Raw genomic sequence first — 19542 nt, forward strand, 5'->3', positions numbered from 1 at the left:
GAAATTGGAAAATGAAACAAAACTGGAAGAGAAAGATTTTAGGGGGACAAGAAATAGATTTGTACATATGGCTAAATAATATGAGGACCAGTGAATACCAATTACAGCTCACTGGAGTGTTGTAACCATGCTATGAAGGTAGTCTTGATAGCAGTCTCTTATAAAGGATGTAACAACCTCTTTGACTTGTAGGTAAAATTATAATGATAAAAATGCCCAATATATGAAGGACTTCTCATTCCTTTTTTGAAAGAGTGTAGCTATCACTGCCATACCCTTATCCAGTTTTTTTTTAAGTCTGTACATTACCCAGTGCTCATAACGAAAATGTACTCTTAAATCCCCATCACCTAGTCCCCGCCCCCCCGCCATAACCAAGAGTTTGTTCTCCATAGTTAAGATTCTGTGTTTTTTTAGTCTTGTTTTTTGGTTTTTTGGTCTTGTCTCTTTGTTTCCTTCACTCATTTGTTTTGTTTCTTATATTTCACATATGAGTGAAATCACACGGTATTTCTTTCTCTGACTGAATTATTTGTTAACATCATACTCTTTAGCTCCATTCATGCCTTTGCAAATGTCAAGATTTCATGTTTTTATGATTGAATAATATTCTTCTGTGCTTATATACCACTTTTTCTTTATTCATCTATCAGTGGATACCTGGGCTTCTTCCAAAATTGGGTTGTTGTAAATAATACTGCATTAAACATAGGGATATGTGTATCCCTTTGAATTAGTGTTTCTTACTTTTTGGGTAAATATACAATAGTGTAATACTGGATCATAGCGTAGCTCTATTTGTAACTTTTTGAGGAAACTTTGTACTGTTTTCCACAGAGGCTGCATCAGTTTGCATTCCCACTGATAATACACCAAGGTTCCTTTCTTGCCACATCCTTGCCAGCTCTTGTTTCTTGTGGTTTTATTTTATTTTATTTTTATTATTATTATTTTTATTAATTTTAACCATTCTGACAGGTGTGAGGTGATACCCCATTGTGGTTTTGATCTGTATTTCCCTAATGATGAGTGATACTGACCATCTTTTCATGTGTCTGTTGGCCATCTGTATGTCTTCTTTGGAGAACTATCTGTTCATATCTTATGCCTGCTTTTTAATTGGATTATTTAATTTTGGGAGATTGAGTCATGTAAGTTTTTTATGTTTTAGATTCTAACCCTTTAATGGATACGTCATTTGTGAATATCTTCTCCCATTCCATTGGTTGCCTTTTGGTTTGTTGATTATTTCCTTTGCTGTACAGAAGCTTTTTATTTGTATCAGTCCTGGTGGTTTATTTTAGCTTGTATTTCCCTTGCCCCAGGAGACATCTAGAAAAATATTGCTGTAGCCAATGTCAGAGAATTACTGCCTGTATTCTCTTCTAGGATTTTTTTTATGGTTTCAGCTCTCATATTTAGGCCTTTATTCCATTTTGATTTTATTTTTGTGTACAGCATGAGAAAGTGGTCCAGTTTCATTTTTTGCATGTTGTTCAGTTTTTCCAACATTTGTTAAAGAGACTGTCTTGTTCCAATTGTATATTCTTGCCTCCTTTGTCAAAGATTAATTGACCACATAATCATGAGATTATTTCTGAGTTTTCTATTCTGTTATATTGACCCATGTGTCTATTTTTGTGCTAGTACTACACTATTTTTTTTTTTAAAGATTTTATTTATTTATTTGACAGAGAGAAGTCACAAGTAGATGGAGAGGCAGACAGAGAGAGAGAGAGGGAAGCAGGCTCCCTGCTGCGCAGAGAGCCCGATGCGGGACTCGATCCCAGGACCCGGAGATCATGACCTGAGCCGAAGGCAGCGGCTTAACCCACTGAGCCACCCAGGCGCCCCCCTAGTACTACACTATTTTGATTACTATAGATTTGTAATATAACTTGAAGTCTGCAATTGTGATACCTCCAGTTTTCTTTTTTCTTTTTCAAGATTTCTTTGACTATTTGGGATCTTTTGTAGTTCCACACAAATTTTAGGATTGTTTCTTATAATTATGTGAAAAATACTGTTGGTATTTTGATAGGAATTGCATTTAAATGTTTTTTTCCTAGTTTCTCTTTCTGCTATTTCATTATTAATGTGTAGGAATGCAACAGATTTATGTACATTGATTTTATGTCCTTTATCTTGATTAAATTCACTTATCAATTCTAGTAGGTTTGGGTGGAGTCTTTTGGGTTTTCTCCATGTAGTATCCTGTCATCTGCAAATAGTGAAAGTTTTACTTCTTTACCAATTTAGATGCCTTTTATTTCTTTTTGTTATCTGATTGCTATAGCTAGGACTTCCAGTACTATGTTGAATAAAAGTGGTGAGAGTGGACATCCATGTTTTGTTCCTGATCTTAGGGGAAGAGCTCTCAGTTTGGTGTTTTCTGTGGGTTTTTCATATAAGGCCTTTATTGTGCTGAAGTATGTTTTCTTTAGATCTAGTTGGTTGAGACTTTTCATCAAGAACGGACATTGTACTCTGTCAGATGCTTTTTCTGCATCTATTGAAATGATCCTATCATTCTACCCTTTCTCTTATTGATGTATCAATGTTTCACAATGATTGATTTGCAAATATTAAATCACCCTCACATCCTGGGTATAGATACCACTTGATAGTGGTGAATGTATTTCTATAGTGTATTGGATTCAGTTTACTAGTATTTTGTTGAGGGTATTTGAATCTGTGTTCACCTGAGGTACTGGCTTGTTGTGTGTGTGTGTGTGTGTGTGTGTGTGTGTGTGATTATCTGGTTTTGGTGTCAGGGTACTACTGGCCTCATAGAATGAATTTGGAAAATTTCCTTCCTCTTTTATTTTTTGGAATAGTTTGAGAATAGGTATTGACTCTTCTTTAAGTGTTTGGTAGAATTCACCTATGAAGTGGCCTGGTCCTGGACTTTTGTTTGTTTGGAGGTTTTTTTGGTTCGTTTTTGTTTTGTGTGAGTGTGTGTGTTACCACTGATTCAAAGTTTCATCACTGGTAATTGGTCTGTTACAATTTTCTATTTTTTCCTGCTTCAGTTTTGGTAGGTTATATGATTCTGGAAATTTATCCACTTCTTCTAGGTTGTCCATATTGTTAACATATAAATTTTCTTAATATTCTCTTACAGTTATTTGTATTTCCATGGTATTGGTTGTTATTTCTCCTCTTTGATTTGTGATTTTGCTTATTTGGGTCCTCTCTCATTGGGTCCTCTTAAAGTTTGGCTTTTATAGTGAGTGAATGGTTTTTCAAGACAGAATATTAAGATGAATAGCTTCCATAGAAATTCAATGAATTGTTTCTACTGTGGACCTAATATAAATGCTTTTAAATTTAAATTGCTGTGTGTGTGTGTGTTTAAAAATGTCATAGACTCTAGGAGGGTTGTTACCTGAAAATTTTAGCTGGGAGTCTGTATGAAAGTATTTTTGAAATATTCAGCTGTATCATGGCCTGGCACCCTTCAGTAAACAAGCAGGAGACAAAAGAATCTCTCCCAATATCAGCTCTCACAGGGCTGTGAAGTATTTGACCTGACAACTAGGTTTGGATTCTTATGCTATGTTCACATTCTATGGCACTTTCTGCTAATCATTTATTATGGTACAAGGTAAACACAGTTAACCTCTTTAAAGAACTCTGATCCAATATTGAATTACTTTCATGAAGATTCCTAGAGCATAGGATCAGGCAGGCTCAATGACATAAAACCCTGGCATAGTCATTGCAAAAATAGTTACAATTTTTAATCAGATAAATTGATTATGACCAAGTTAGGCAGGCAAAAAGGCAGTTAGGGTCTGGAAAACTTACTGCAGATACTAAGTTTTTGCCTGAATTGGGGCTTAGAGCTCAATACCTTGGTGAAAAGAGAGGAGTTGGGAAGGGCCTTGAGGAACTCCAGAAATAGAAAGCAGAACCTAGCAAACAGGTTATTAAGACTAGGCTCAAACATAAGGTAACAAAGTAGAAATGCAGTTACCAGAAATTAAGTCAAAGGTAGAACTTTAGTCACAGGAACATGGGAGAAAAATATTTTGCCTTCAGATCTAGAACTCCTGTTCCCTGAGAACGGAGAATTAAAATTTTGATTTCAAATCTCTTGTGCATTGAAGTGAAGGTCCTTGAATCACTCCTGACAACTGGGTTCCACATTCTGGGGTAGTGCCTAGCCCAAAGGTGAGAGTCTAGTACTTTAACTCAAGGAAATGAGAGATTTGGGGCCTGGGTATCTGGCAGACTTGAGAGCTATGAATGATTACTGAGTAAGATTCTTTTAATTCACAAAGTCAAAGTTGTATAATTCCTTTCTGTAGTGTTTTGATAGCTAATAAATTCTATTAACTCTTGTCCAAACTGAAAAATTAATGACAGAATACACTTATTTTTGACTATATCTATTTTCTAATAGTTTCCCAGAAAATCGTCCACGTGTTGGTTATGCTGTGCCTTTTTTTCTTACAGATAGGGGTGAAGTTCCAAATTTTAAAAATTATGGCAAGAATGGAAATAGGTACACTAGAATTACTATATAGCATATTAAAAATTAGGCCCCGTCATTTGTAGTTTTTAGTAAAGATAAAAATCCTAATCAAAGTAATATATGACTTTACTGGTATATCTTGAGGGACCAGAAAATGGAAGAAAACCATAGTATTAAGGATTATTCCAAATGCTTAATGGCTTTTTTTGAAAGAAAAAATAAGTAGATAAATCACATTTACCTCAGATCCAGTCACAAATCATCTTAACATCAACTTTTTAAATTGTTAAGTACATTTCTATACTGAAAATTTTTTACTACAGTCACATCCACTGGTATTTCACAGGTCATTATTTTAATACTATGAAATACTTCTCAGATATCCTCCTTAACAAAGGCATGAGGAAAAAGCCCAACCATAAATTAGCCACTTGGAGGCTCATAACAAGTAGATTAATGTAAAGGCATCCTACTTTGACTTACAACCTTTTTGCAGAATAATGGATGTAACTCTTCAACACAATGAGACAGGACTCACAAAGACCAATTCTAATTGAGATTAGTTATGACCATTGGCAGATTGGGTAAGAACTAATTCATGCATAAATGTTGAAGCCAGCATGATACACATTTTTATGTCTTTTAGAAAATAGAGTCTATTTTTAATTATATCCAACTGCAACTGTCTCCTGACATGGAGAGTTTGAATAGGCACTTGGCTACATAAATCTAGAGTTCAGAGAAGAGGGCTGGGATACAACTCAGTGTGAGGGTTATCAGGATTTAGATAATACTTAAAGACCTCGGATGGGGTGGAATCTTCTGTGGAATTAAAGTAATGTAAACAAAGTTTAAAAGATATCAGAAAATGAAACCCTGTGACTTTCAATTACTTTAAAATTCAGGAATGTGAGAAGTAACCTTCAAAAAATCCCCAAAAGGGGAAGTCAGGGAGGTAAGATGAGACCCAATTGAGAAAGACTATTCCCAAAGCAAGAAAAAGGAAAGCTTAATAAATATACCCAAAGGATCAAATAAGTGATTAAAAGTTGATTTGTGAAGAGTGATATTGATAATAACAAATTCTAATTGGAGTGGGTTCTAAAGGGGATGGTCAAGAGAAGCAGAGTGTAGACAGCTATGTCCGAGGGTACAGCTGTAAAGAATAGCACTAGAGGTAAAGCGGTGTAAAGAGGTGCACTAGATTTGTAGTGTCATGAAAAGCTATATTTCTTGGAAAAAGATTGCTTATAGTTATGTTTGTCATTCAAAGCCTTTTCATACGTGAACCAAATATATGGAACTAAATTAAGAGCAGGAAAATTGTTCAGCCAAGAATATTATGTGTGCTCCTTTCTTTGAACTAAAAAGCAGAACAAAACAAAACAACCCCCCCCCCCAAAAAAAACCCACTAGATCTCCTTAGGAGAGGAAACACTGCAATCCTTATAGGCTGCCATTTAATTGTTAACGTTTTCAATGGAAGTTTTACTATTGCAGCAAAAATGATGATTTGGGAGTTAAGCAGACCCCAGTTCAAATCTGCACAGTATTTTCATGTATGTTGTAATTTTAGTGCAGAAGTTTGGGTTATTTCTATATATCACCAATTATAAGGATAGATACGGAATCAGTTTGCAACCTGTGAGGTGTGGGGGTAATTGATGGATTTTTCTTTTTGTGGTTGTTGTTTAGGCCTGAGGAAGTAACATTTTAATAAGCTTAAGCTTTAAAACTGTTAATTTAAAAAAAAAATTCTGAGTGACTTAGATAAACACTCAGCAATTATTAATTATTATTGTGATAGGAGATATCATTTCCAACCATACAGATGAACTCTTGAAAGCCAAGATAGTTTTAGAAGCTGCTTACTGTCACAGAACCTGTAGCTGAGCTAACAAACTTACTTGAATTTGCTCCTTGGTTAGTCTAAAATAGAAATATAAGGCGCTGTTGTCCCTCAAAGTAAACTTTATTTGCAGCAAATAAGGACATCATGGGGATAACTTATAAAACTGTGACTACCCTAGTAAGGATGGATGGGTTTCTTTTACTTAGAATTACAATGGATAAAGGAGCCTTACTATTTTAGGTAGAGGCAGGCACAAGGTGGTCCATATACCTTAAGGAAACACACCTATGCATACATTGTATTTTACATAAATGAGGTTGAGGTCCTCCTTGGGTGAAGATTTTAGTGATATAATGAGGTAAAGGTAACTGTCAGCCACTCCGTGATTACCTCCATGGTCCATCTGTGCAGGCATGAGTTGGGGGTTAAATTCAGACTGGTCTGGTCAGTCTAGGCAAGCCAGAACTCTTTGTCTGGACAGTTGTCATTGTTTCAGTTTTCATCACCAACGCTACCCCCTTGGCTCTTGCCTGAGTTAAGAGATAAGCTAGAAGGAAAAGCTTAAGAAGACGGTGGGACAAAGATCTAGGGTGGAAGCAAGTGAGCAGTAAAGGTCAGGTCTTGGGGTCTCACTGGTGACGAACTCAGTCTAAGGAACTTTGAAAGATTTCCTAACAGGGTTAGGGTAACCTTAAAGATAATTTTTATAACTAGACTGGTGTTTGGTGTGTACAAGAGATAATAATCCTCCTGTAGACCTATTGTAAGGAAATAGTAGACATCAGCCTGTTTTTAGCCATCCGTAGCATAAATATTTCCTTCTTGTATTTGGAGAATTTTTTGCAGTCTGAATCTTGTGAGGTGGGATTCTGCCTCCACCCATGAAAACTGTATATGGCCAAATATCTATTCTTTCAGGCTTACGGAAGCTTGCGTGCATCAAAGAAAAATTTCACCAGACAAGTTAAACAGGCAAGGATGACTTTATTCAAAACTAATAACGAAGAGAGATTAAACTGAAGTCTCTTGAAGTGAAAGGTGGGAATGTTTTTAAATGCTGGGAGGAGTTAGTGCAAAAGTACTGGAGAATGTTACAGGGGAGGTGGGCCGATTAGCAAACATAATTAGACCATTTGTGTTTGCTAATTGGCACTTATCTCATCAAAATTAAACTTCTACCTTTCCACAGAGACTGGGAGATAGGAGTGCTAACTTTGCTGATGATTACCTTTCAAAGGGATGGCTCTCAGGTCCTTGAAGTTCAGTTTTGGAGCTGGCAAGCTCTAAGAAAAGGGATGTCAGGGGACTATAGTGACAAAGGAACTTATCAAAAGTTTAAGTCATGTTGAGGGAATGTTAAGGCTGTGTTGGTCATAAAGACAGATGATTAAGGCTTGGTCCATGGGATGCCCCTCTTGGAACCTTTGGAATTTACCCAGGTGTTAGTATCAAGAGTCCGGTGCTCACCAGAAATGGTGGAGGTGATGATGGAGTTGAGATTCCAGCCAACCCATTGGACAATGATGTTTCATGGTGGAAGCCCCCAAAACATCTTTCCTATAACCAGATTTTCCCCATGATTATATTCATAGCTTCTTAGATTATCTTGGTTCCTATCTGAATTATGAGCCTGGTTTACCAACTTAACTTTGACTTACTGAACTCTCCAATATTCAGACAAAAATAGTCTTTCTGCTTAGTTAATGAGAATTTATTTTTTCTTTTGTTTGGAATGAAACACACTGACTGCTCTTTAATGTTTTTCTGGACACATTTTCATGCTGGATGACATTTCTTTTATGCCACTAAGAAGAGTTTTATTTACTCCTCTTTGGCACACCACTGTCACTATCATAAATACAAATTCATTCTTATATTGCTTGGAAAAGTAACAACAGTTCCACATACTATAGCTTGTCCTCAATAGAATATCCTATGCCAGAATAAAAGATGAAAACTAATTAAAACTCTAAATGTGACTAAAACAACTGGGAACACTACATTCAGCCTAACTGAGGATGTAGAAGATCTGCCAAAAATGTGAAATATAGTTTTTTACTGATTCATGTATAGATAGAAAAATAAGGATAAATGTAATAATTTACCATATCATCATCATATTCCTTTATAAGGCTATTTATTATAGATTATTATAATATTTCCCAATATTATATTTTTCTCCTTCCTCCCTCTTGCTGTCTTTGCTTTGAAACAAATATTTCTTCAACACAAGTGATGTTATCAATATAATGTGAGCTGTTCTGAGGAATATTTGAAATATAGAAAATGACTTACATATAATATATGACTATATATGTATATATAAATATGTAAATATTAAGTGACTTAAATATAATAAAATATAGATAATGACTTAACTTTGAACAGCTAAAAACTTAACTAGCCAGTAGTGAAGAGTCTTGTGTGGTCGTTACAACAATGGAAGTTTACAGCAACATAGACGATCTATCTGCTGATATAAAATAAGGAAAATTCAATGGCTTATATATATGGGGCAATGTAATAGTGAATAGAGCTTAGTCTAGAAATTAGAGGAATCATTTTGTATTAATATATTTTTTTAAATTTTTTATTTATTTTCAGCATAACAGTATTCGTTTTTGTACCACACCCAGTGCTCCATGCAATCCGTGCCCTCTATAATACCCTATTTTTATGAATGAATTAATCTCATTGGGTCATTTGAAAATAGAGATATTAATAATGTGTCTATTTCAGCAAATCGAGACCAAAGTCAGATAGGGTAGTAATATATGTACAACCTCTCAATCAATAATAAAAGCCTGTGTACATGTAGATCAGTATTTTTTAAATTAATTATTATATAATACATCTAGATAAGTTAGGAACTGGCTTAAGTATATGTTACTGCTATTACTGTTACAATTAATTCTTTGTTGTACAGCTGGATAACATTATTCAACAACATGATCTTTCTGAGGTGTCAATAGCTGCTCCTCCTCTCCCTTTTGCACTTCCGAGAACGGTGTCTCCATGCCTCTGGTTGCTTCTGTCAAAACCCTTGCCGTTATCATGGACTCTCCTTTCACTCAGGCTATGTCTTTAAAATACATGACACATCTGTACATTTCTCACCACTATGACAGTTGGCTTCTTTACAGTGTATCCATCCGCTGTGATCTCTTTACTGAATACTCCAAGAGCTTTGCAGTGGCTTTCCCGCTTCCACACTCAGCTCCACACAGAAGACGTAGTGATTCTGCAAAATGTACAGCTGAGCATTAGCAATCTTGCTTAAGATCATTCCTTGGATTTCTGTCACCACACAATGCCTGCCATGAATGTCTCAGCTTTCGTTCTCCCTTTATCTCTTTTATATGAGTTTCCTCTTTCACTGGACTTTGGCTTTTACTCTAGAAAGTCAAAAATATTCCTGCCCTGATGACTTAGGAGCTGCTATTCCCTCATCCAAAACACTTATTTAGGGTATCTAGAGGGTTTGCTTGCCTCTTTCTTTGTGTGTCTGTTTAATACTCTCTCTTCCAAGAATCTTTCATTAACCATCCCATCCATATCGCAAGCTCTGTTCCTCACTATCACTTGTCCTGCTTTATTTTTCTCCTGTAACACTTATACCTGCCTGACGTTATATAGTGTTTTGTATTTGTTTGGTACAAGCTCCTTGAAAGCACAGGTTTTGTCTGATTTACCGCTTTATTGTTAGCCAAATCAGTGCATAATGTATACTCAATACATTTTTTTTTAAAGATTTTATTTATTTATTTGACAGAGAGAGATCACAAGCAGGCAGAGAGGCAGGCAGAGAGAGAGGAGGAAGCAGGCTCCCTGCTGAGCAGAGAGCCCGATGCGGGGCTCGATCCCAGGACCCTGGGATCACGACCTGAGCCGAAGGCAGCGGCTTAACCCACTGAAGCCACCCAGGCGCCCCTACTCAATACATTTTTATCGAAAAAGTGAGTGAGTGAATGAGTCAGTTTAAAACATGATGTCTTTTGATTATTTCTCTAGAGATCAAATTTTATGAATTTGTCTTCTATAAAATTGCTCAAGTTGGGGGATGGATGTTTCATATCTAAAAAATGAAAGGATTAAGACAAGATTGCTTCCAATTTTTATTAATCAAAGAAATATAAAAATGAAGACATAGTATAAGTCCAGAAAGTCCCTTATTATTTTTCATTACCAGGGACCTAACAGTATTATTATATCTAGTTGATTTAATTGTAACTGAAAACAAAAATTTGGTGTCTTTGTCTGGGCAACTCTAATTTGGATAAAAGTTGCTTTGTTTGAAGCTTTAAAAAATAGAGCAAAATTTTTTCCAAAAACCAGGGTACCTCAGTGGATCCTTATCAGTGTGAGCCTCTAGGTTAGACAACTATTTTAAGGGCTGTGGTCATGGAGATAGCAGTATTCATTACCTTAATATTTTTACCTGATCAGGGTGTCTGGGTGGCTCTGCGGGATAAGCATCTGCATGAGGCTCAGGTCATGGTCCCTGGGTCCTGGGATAGAGCCCAAGATCAGTTTCCTTGCTCAGTGGGAAGTCTGCTCCTTCCCCTCCTTCCTGTTCAAGCTATCTGTCTCTGTCTCTCTCAAGTAAATAAATAAATAAAATATTAAAAAAAATATTTCGACCAGATGGAAGAATACATTTTACATATATGCCTACAGATGTTGCCTGACCATACTACTGGGAATGTTAAAAAAAAGGACAGTATAGCAAAGTTGAAGAGCTCATTTTTTTTTAATTCAGACTTTAACAGACTGGTTCTGCAATTTATTAGGTATGTAAACTATGGCAAATTATTGAACCTATTTTTTTAAGTTATCAAATGAAGATAATATTGTGTAAGAATTGAATAACTGAAAGACTTAAAGTACTTAGGACCATGTCTGTGATATAAACCTATAAATGGTGGTAATGAAAATAGGGTGATAATGTTTTCACTGGGATTGCTGTCTTGGATTCTTAGATCTTTCAATATTTAATGGTCTAGAAGCCCTCCCCATCACCAGCAGATGTCATAAAAGCCAATAAAAACATAAAGAAGTCTTCCATAATTAAAAAAAGCATTCTTGTATTTTTGCACCATTTGTGTTTCTAGTAGTAACATGCACCTGCTAGACCCAACTAGTCATCTGGTCTCAGGGTTCTGCTTTCCTCCTGAACTCTATTTGCTCCTCCCTATATTCCCTGAAGCCTGACCCTTAATCTTCTTCCGTGTCTGTTGTGCAGTAATATTATTTGACTTTGCTAAACTTCTCTTTCTGCTCTATTCTTTCTTCTTCCGCCCCTGTTTCCATATAGATTTGAACAAAAATCCTGAAAAAGGTAAATATATTAGTATTTTCATTAGTTCTGTTTCAAAGGAATTTCTTTTGTCCATTTATATTTTTGCTCATTCTCTAATTTGCAGACATTAAGGATAAGAAAAAAGAGAAAAACAAATTTAAAAAAATGGGGAACAGTTACATATGATCCCAGAGGTCATCTTGGAAAATTATCATTAGCATAACTAAAATTCATGATCTATATCTTTATTCCATCTATTGGTGAAAGTTTTTCAGTTTATCATTTATTTTCACATAGACACAAGAATATTAATATTTGGGTAAAACACATGCAACCCGAGTGACTTATTTTACAACTCTATGAGGACTAGAACAGGATATAATTTTGTAGTAGGGAAGACATGGTATTTTTCTCTCTGTTCCTTTAATTAATGTCAGTGATTATGTTCAATAATCAAATGCCTAGGATAGAGTAAGTGTTAAAGATAAATTTGTTGACTGAAAATAAACTAGTTAATTTCTAACTTTGGGGAACTAGATAACTGATGTTCAATTCAAAATAAATCAGAAGGAATGAATAAGGCACCATTATTTTACCCACTGTTATTTACTTCCCAACTTCAAATGTACACATCTTTAGTAGGGAGAAAAGGCCTTTAATTTGGCATGGTTTTCAATTTACAGGATACTTGGCAAATTTCTCAGTTCGGTAGTAGTCAGAACTGTCACTGAGACTGTTCATTACACATGCACATGCATACGTTTATGTCCGGATATATCTCTGCAAACACAGTCATGTATATATGCTATATGTATGAATATAAAATTATGGTTGTGAATTTAAAATTTAAATGAATACATTTAACTACATATAAATACATGCAGTCTTATTATCTATTGAAGACAGACTGATTTTGAGCTACTTAACACATGTGCCAGAATTTTTTCAGTTGGTTTGATACTGTTCCCCAATAATTGTAATGTGATTCATTTAACATTCTAGCACATAAAAGAGGATCTGGCACTTAGAAGGTACCCATTAAATAGCTGTTGAATAAAGAAATTACTTCTCTCAGCAACCTATACATGGAATATTTGGACAAATATTTCATGTTTACTTTTTTTTAAACACTCAATTGAGGTATGATTGACATAGAAAATGCTGTATATTTTCAATGTACAAAACTGGAAGAGTTTGGAGTTAATATGCTTGTGAAACCATCACCACAATCTATTTTAAACTTTGTTTTAAATATTCCATAATGAAATTAATTATTTGCATAGTCTTAAATGCAAAGGTTGGTGTCACAATTAATGGAAAAATGGTATGATGTCTTTTCTAGGGAACATTTTAGAGGTAGATATATTTATAAGATTCTTCTAGAAAATTGTGGAGCATAAGGAATAGCATGGAGGACGTTGGGAGATAGAAGTAAGTTGGGGAAAATCAGAGGGGGAGACAATCCATGTGAGGCTGTGTACTCTGAGAAACAAACTGAGGGTTTTGGTGGGTATTAAAGAGGGCACATGGAGCACTGGGTGTGGTGCATAAAGAATGAATTTTGGAACACACAAAAAAAGATTCTTCTAGAAATTAATTTAAGGACTAATCCATTTGGTCTTTACTATAATGTGGGATAAATGTGAGGGAAATTTACTCCTATCTGTTGTGATGCTAATACTAAAGGCTGTATTTCTGTTAATATGTTTATATTTGTCATCTCTCTTAAAATCATAGAGAGGGTATCATTTCCTTCATTTTAACCAGGTCCTAACTCTGTCCTAGATAGTGTTTATATACATTACTTATATAGCAAAGTCAAAGGGCAAAAAGGATAAGAAGAACTGATTTCAGCATTATCTGTTTCTTATTATCTGAAAAAAAAAAAAAAACTCAAAATTTTCCCTCTCCTTCCATATCTGCAGATTTTGGTTAACTTAAACCAGCTTTAACTCTAAAATGTCAAAAGAAATGTAGATCTCATATTCCTAATGTTAAATTTGATGGGTATGATCAGATAGCGAAATAAATTATTAGGTTATAGTTATTCCATATGAAATTTGAAAGTGGTTTCTCAAATAAAATAAAAAGGTAATTATAACTTTTATTGCCTTGGAAAAGACTTGGCTAAAATAAAAATTTCATGGGAAAACTTCTACCGATCATTAAATACAGCAATGAAAAGAGATTGCAAGAGTGAGTCACTGGAGTTGTGCAGACTTGAATTCTATGTGACCTCCATCAGTCTCCTTTTTTCTAACCCAATCAAAACAAAAATTGACCATTAACTTTTCTAATCCATTTCTAGACTGGGATTTTGGATTTCCAGTTACTTTGGAACCATATGGGTAGGGATTAAGATACCTATTAAATTCAGAAAACATACTTTTTCTATGAATTTATTAAGGGAGTTCATACTTAAAATATAAACTATTCTAGTATCAAAGGACTTGCCTATGTTTTTTTGCATTTTCTGTCAGTGGAACTGTTTCTGTGATATTCTTAGGAACCTTAGTGACCACTGAAAAATTAGAAGGAGAAACCCATGAAGAGTCTTATTAATCACTGATGATAGGTCCCACCTTCAAAGTTTTGACCCAGCAATAGCAGATTTGGTACAGATGACTGAGGCTACCCCCACTGTTAATGAGATTTTAAATTCATTGTAGGCTCATGGTTGATTCTGTGAAACACAGATTGACCCCAGTAATTAAGGAGATGCTTTTATTTAAGTTATTCCATTGTATATATATACCACATCTTCTTTATCCATTCATCTGTTGTTGGACATCTAGGTTCTTTCCATAGTTTGGCTATTGTGGACATTGCTGCTATAAACATTCGGGTGCACGTGTCCCTTCGGATCACTACATTTGTATCTTTAGGGTAAACACCCAGTAGTGCAATTGCTGGGTCGTAGGGTAGCTCTATTTTCAACTTTTTGAGGAACCTCCATGCTGTTTTCCAGATTGGTTGCACCAGCTTGCATTCCCACCAACAGTGTAGGAGGGTTCCCCTTTCTCTGCATTCTCGCCAGCATCTGTCATTTCCTGACTTGTTAATTTTAGCCATTCTGACTGGTGTGAGTTGGTATCTCATTGTGGTCTTGATTTGTATTTCCCTGATGCCAGGTGATGTGGAGCACTTTTTCATGTGTCTCTTGGCCATCTGGATGTCTTCTTTGCAAAAATGTCTGTTCATGTCCTCTGCCCATTTCTTGATTGGATTATTTGTTCTTTGGGTGTTGAGTTTGCTAAGCTCTTTATAGATTTTGGATACTAGCCCTTTATCTGATATGTCATTTGCAAATATCTTCTCCCATTCTGTCAGTTGTCTTTTGGTTTTGTTGACTGTTTCCTTTGCTGTGCAAAAGCTTTTGATCTTGATGAAGTCCCAATAGTTCATTTTTGCCCTTGCTTCCTTGCCTTTGGCGATGTTCCCAGGAAGAGGTTGCTGCCTGTGTTCTCCTCAAGGATTTTGATAGATTCCGTTCTTACATTGATGTCCTTATTCCATGGCTTTCTTTCCTCTGTGTCTCCACATGTGTGTCTTTTCATAAGGCAACCCACCATTAGATTTGAAGCCCACTCTAATCCAGCATAATCTCATTTTAAGTAATTACATTGCAAATTGTATTTGCAAAATAGGCAATTTCCAAATAATATCACATTCTGAGGTTCCAGATAGACATGAATTTTAGGGGGATGCTATCCATTATACTGCACTGCCTAGTAATTGTTACTTTGCTTTTTTCACCACTTTCTCTATGCATATATCTTATTCAGGAGCCTCATTATTAAGGACTACTTCTAGGTGCATTGATTTGGGGGCATTTCTGATGTGCCTTGCTCTCAATGTGCCTGCAAACAGGCTAGTGTGATTTTGTTGGCATAAATCCTTTAAGAAGAGAATTTTAAGCATTCACAGTAAGTGGCTTTTGGAGGGTAGAGGCAAATACAGAATAGATACGGGTGGGTCACTGGTAATGACTGCTACAGGAATCTTCTTGTAAATTCTATTTTTGTGAATGACTTGGTAATTTTAAAAAGTAGATGTATTCCTTCTTCCCATTTAGCTTAGAAAAAGAAATATGTATGTGAACATGACATGTTTTTATAATTTGAATAGTCAATTAACTCTACAAGGTAATTAAAACCACAAAGAAGAACTAAATTTAAGCTAAAGTTGGTTATTTTTTTGGTGGGCTTCCCACCTTTCCTCCATTATTAAATGACATTTAAAGTAATTTCTTAAAACAAGATACATCATTTAATAACATTGTTTTTCACTTAATTATAAAGGATATATATCTTACAGTACAGCTGGAAGTAGTATACCTCAGTTATAAAATGCTCTGAGTTTTTTATTAAAATTTTAATCCATTCTGATATGTATATAATCAGATCATTTAGAGAACAGGGTTCTTAGACCACCTTGTATTTCTCTGGCATGCTCTTTCCAACAGTAGTTTTTATTTATTTATTTAAAAGATTTTATTTATTTGACAGAGAGAGAGAAAGAGATCACAAGTAGACAGAGTGGCAGGCAGAGAGAGAGAGGGGGAAGTAGGTTCCCTGCTGGGCAGTGGTTTCCTTCTTCATGATTTTATAAAAATTTGTAAAAGTTATTGTTGAATCCACTGCAATGATATGGAAAAATGCACCATCCCTTTTATCACTCTTTTATCATATATTATTGTCTGCATGTGTATATATCCTAAAATTCCTTTCTGATAATAATCACTTATATGTGTTTATTTATTATGCAAACAGGGCGACAGAAGAGAGAGATCATAATTGTCAATATAAGAATGTATAAATCCTCATGCTATTCATCATTTGCTATTTTAATCTCCACTGTGCCCTATTCTTTTGCCAATTTTCTTATAATTTGACTCCATTCTTATTTTATGATATAGTTACATTTTATACATATACCTCTCAGCTGCTTGAAGTTATTTTAGAAACAAGACAGTGTTTTAAAGTAAGGCATATGTTTATACATACAATGAAAAAGAGTAGCCACATATACTTAACAAAACAAATAGGCAAGCAACACAAGCCAAAAAAGACAAAGAATGGCTATTTGGAAGTAGTTGTCCAGGTGTGAAATGAAAACCTGAAAACAAACCTGTTCTTGCTATGTGTTGATTTTTCTATTTATTTTATGAAGGTGTTAATTTGGGTATCTGTATTGGTTTAGATATCTTGGACATATGTAGGTGTATTTACTTCCTAGGTCTGTCTTAACAAATTAACACAGATTTGATGATTTAAAACAACACAAATATATTACCTGACATTTTCAAAGACTAGAGGTCTGAAATTAAGGTGTGGGTAAGTTTGGTTTCATCTCAAGGCTCTGAGAGAAAAGCCATTCTATACTTCTCTTCTAGTTTCTGGTAGTTTTAACAATTCTTGACAGTCTTTGACTTATAAATGCATCACTCCAATCTCTTCCTCTGTATTCATATGATTTTCCTTCTGATTCTCCATGTCTATGTTCCAGATCTCCCTCTCCCATCTTAAAAGTGTACCAGCCGTGAGACTTAGAATTGACCCAAAAGAGTTGAGATATCATCTCAAGATCTTTTAACTTACATCTGCAAATACTGTTACTCCAAATGAGGTCACATTCTGAGATTTTTGCCTGGTAATATATTTTGGGAGCCAATATTCTATTCACTGCATTAGAGTTTTCATCATGTGAAGAAACTGGTCCAAAATCTAAATACATCTCCTTTTAATAACCTATAAATATATTGAGAATAAGAAATTGTTAAATATTTTAGAACCTCAAAATTCAATTATGTATTTGAATAGATGTTGACTATGAGGAAACCTTAACTCAATGCTTGAATTCAGCTATGTTCTTAACCCTTTTTAAGGACAAATGTTTAAACCACAATTCTTAATGAGGCATATCCTTGATATGCATATCCTCAACATTTGGTATTACATGACACAACTCAATTCTCCCAACCCACTTTATAAACTGGCCAAGGGTCCTACGTAGTCAGAGAAACAATGCTAATGAGACTTTTTTGTTTTTACAATGTAAGTTGGAAAGTATAGACAATGAACAATGGGATGCGTTGAGAAGGATTATGGAGTAAAGTAAAAGTCATATCTCATTATGAACATGCAAAAATAATGAGAAAAGAGTAATTAAAGTAGACCATGTACTCATGACACATGAAGAGTGGGGAACCCAACTGATTGTGGGACAGAAAAAAGAAAACAACCAGGCTCACAACTCATAGAATTTATTCATGCTGTTCCCTTTTCTAGGAATGCTCTTCCTCAAATACCATCATCATTTATTCCCTCACTTCAGGTTTCTACTTGAATGCCACATTTTCGTATACCCTGTCCCTAATTATATGTTAAATAAGCCCCCACTGCTCGTCACCACTGCCATCTGCACTCCTCCTTTCTCAGATTTATTTTTCATGTGGTACTTACCACAACAGCCAGCCACCCACCCACCCTTTTTATATCTCTACCCACTATAGTAAAAATCACCTGAAGGTAAAGGCTTTGTTTAGTGTTTACTACTGTGAGCTCAAATGCCTAGAAGAATGCCTGGAATATAACGGGCTTAATAAAACATTGTGAATGGAAAGAGTGAATGAATTAAATAGAATCTGTGAGATTCTTGAGTCGTGTTAATACATAAATGGAAAATTCTGAGAACTCTGGTGGGTCCCTAGACCCAGTCTTAGTGTCCCTAAGGTGGTTTTGTACAATAGACTCTTAGAATTCCATGATACCTGACTTTATTTTTTATTATAATACACATTCTATTTGATCTAGTGTGAGCAAATCTTATTATTCATAAGCAAGGAAATACGAGTTAAGTACACTACAGCTTCCTAGCGACAAAATTAGGGACAGAATCTAGATTCCATATACAGTTGTCTAAGTGAAATACATTAAGAAAATATGCTGCAAATGGAAACCTAGAACAAATTTCACAGCCAAATACAATTCATTGGTAAGATTATCCATTGGCTTGGGATATCTGTGTCTTTTATCTGATATTTTTAAGCAGATACTCAAAAGTTGAAAACATTTGTAGTAAATAAGAAATGTGTGCCTTTGCAATAACATTTGTAATTCTTCAACTCAGCAACAAGTTAAGTATATTTTTCTGTTTGAATTGTCAGTGGGATAAGAGTATACCCAAAGTAGAATTGATCTGTGATTTTGATGAAAATCAGAGTTTACATTGCTATTTTCATGGCTATTATCAAAGGGATTTTTGTCGTGAATGCATTTTAGTTATTCAAGGATGGTTGTTAAACCAAGTTTCATTTTTTTCTACTGAAAACACTGTAATTCTTTTTATACCTTATTAAATTAAAGCATTATCTTCCCTAAAATGACACTGTATAGGATTCCCCTCTGAGAGGTCCAAAATCTATTCAAGTAAGATATGAATGGATTACAAAATACATTTCTCCCTCCACTGCAAAAAGGTTCTTATTCAAATTAGGTAGGGTTTCTTTTTTTAACACTGATATATTAAATGCATTCACATGCATTAAATACATCAATAAGATGTTTATAAACATTATATACCCATTTACAAAATGCATTTTATTTATTTATTTTTAAAAAGATCATTTATTTATTTACTTATTTGACAGAGAGAGAGAGAGAGATCACAAGGAGGTAGAGAGGCAGGCAGAGAGAGAGAGGAGAAAGCAGGCTCCCCACAAAGCAGCGAGCCCGATGCAGGACTCGATCTCAGGACCCTGAGATCATAACCTGCCCAAAGGCAGAGGCTTAACCCACTGAGCCACCCAGGCACCCCAATGCATTTTATTTTCAACCCGTAGATTGGGACATATGCTTTATTCAAGTAGACATGTATTTTTTCCCAAAGAATGAGATTAAAAACCAAGAT

The sequence above is a fragment of the Mustela putorius genome, unplaced genomic scaffold, assembly GCF_011764305.1.
Source record: "Mustela putorius furo isolate JIRA1106 unplaced genomic scaffold, ASM1176430v1.1 tig00000421_pilon_pilon_pilon, whole genome shotgun sequence".
NCBI lineage: Eukaryota > Metazoa > Chordata > Mammalia > Carnivora > Mustelidae > Mustela > Mustela putorius.